Source organism: Galeopterus variegatus, unplaced genomic scaffold, assembly GCF_000696425.1.
Source record: "Galeopterus variegatus unplaced genomic scaffold, G_variegatus-3.0.2 Scaffold12509, whole genome shotgun sequence".
NCBI lineage: Eukaryota > Metazoa > Chordata > Mammalia > Dermoptera > Cynocephalidae > Galeopterus > Galeopterus variegatus.
This window is the reverse complement of record NW_007738620.1, coordinates 25,520-27,627: the sequence shown is the minus strand read 5'-3', so window position 1 is coordinate 27,627 and position 2,108 is coordinate 25,520.

The following is a 2,108-nucleotide window of genomic DNA, read 5'->3' as shown; positions in this document are numbered from 1 at the left end:
CCGTTGCCGGTCCCCGTCCGGTACGGGCGCGACACTGAGGGTTGTGATCCGTTGCCGGACATGGAAAAAAGACAAAAAGGAAAAAAAAAAAAGGGAAATCATCAAGAGGTAACGGGTCTCATCTCAGAAGGAGGCAGAAAACAACACCTTCCAAATGAATGTGGACTTATCACTTTGAAAGCCAAGACCTGTGGAGAATCCTAGGAAGCACAAGGCTGAAGACTTCCCTGAACCAGACTGGGCTTTGGAGAGCCCAAGGAGAGGCTACTCAGAGGCTCTTGTTTTAAGTTTTTTATTAAAGCAACAGAAGAGAGAGTCTTTGAAGCATGAAGCATGGAAAGATCCCTAGTCTCCACTCTTCCAAACTCCACAGGAACTTTCAGCTATTTTTCTAGGAAAAAAAAAAAACCTGCTCCACTTAAATATGGTTAATTCACAAGGAATTTAGTCTGCTTCCATACAAATATACTATAAGAAAAAGTATTCAAATCAGCAGCATTGTTTTTCTGACAATAAAATTCTCCAGAAAAATGTGACCACAAAGTGGGTAAAAGGGGTCTTCAAAAAGTTCATGGAAAGATTTGCATTATCATTTAATTCTATTTTTCTACAAACTTTTTGAAGTACCCTCATATGTAACTTACTATTTAAAAACTAAAGGAAACAGATAAAAATCATTAGATAATAACACAAAACAGAAATAGAAGAACTCAGAGAAGAGACGGAGAGACAACAGTGGGGTATGAAACAGAAACGTACAGGACCAAAGTTAGAAATAGAAAAAACTGAGAATCAATGATCATAAATAATGGTTAAATTCAAAGGAACACAAGAGAGAATACTGCAGACATCACGGTAACCAAATAGAAGAATGAAAACATCCTGGGAAAAAAAATGAAACAACAACGTTAAAAAGAAAAAAATAACTTCAGAAAGGATTAAACCTAGAAGACAGGCAATGGAGATTGAACATACAGATAGTTGCAGCTTCTAGGCAAGAAGCCCGTGCTATCATTCAAGAAAACTTTCCCAAAATGGGAGAGTCCTAAATCTACATATTTATAGCATATACCATGTAACTAGGAAATTGAGTCCAAATGGTCAATGCCAATTCATACACAAGTAAAACTATGTGACTTGAGACATCCAGATTCTTTTGTTTTGTTTTTAATTGACACATAATAATTGCACCTATTTATGGCGTACACTGTGATGTTTTGATACATATATACATTGTGTAATGATCGAATCATGCTAATTAGCATATCCATCACCTCAAACACTTGCCATTTCTTTGCCCTCAAATATCCCAACAAAAGACAAATTCATCTATAAAGGGAATGTATCAGATTAGCTTCTCACATCTTAACAGCAGCATTCAGTACCAGTAAACAGTGGAGCAATCGCTATAATATTACTCCTGTAAAAATATGTGAGCCGATAATTTTACATTCAGCCAAGGTGCCCGCCAGTTACTATGGTTACAGACAGAATTGTGAACATTGAAGGACGCCGTGAATGTCGCTCTCGCATGCTTTTCTTGAACAGTCCACTAGAGGTCAACCTTGAGCCCAGCACCGTTCATTCTCCAGGTATAAAATAAATAAAAGTGGACCTCCCTGGACCGCATGGTTCACATGCTTGAAGTGCAGCGTGAATTCATGAACTTACTAGGCCCTGTCCAAAGAGGTGCTGCAGCGTAGTGGCTTACAGAACACTGGAACTGGACATGATGGGATTTGAATCCCCACCCCGCATTTTATCAGTTTCAAGACTTTGGACAAGTTGCTTAACTTTTTCAGGCCTCGGTTTCTCCATCCACAAACTGGATTCATACTATTGCTTACCTTACAGAGTATTTTTATCGTGTAATAAAATAATCACTTTTAAATAACAATTGTATTCTTACTGGTTGTAATAGTAGTAGTAATAGAAAAATGATTAAAGAAAACACTTATATAGCACTTAGTATGTGCTAGAGATTGTTTAAGTTGCTTTGCACATACTAATCTGTATAATACAACAATTTTATGAATTAGGTACTATCGTTATCTCCATTTCACATGAAAGGAAAGTGAGGCACAAAGCAGTCTAGGTCAGAGAGTAAA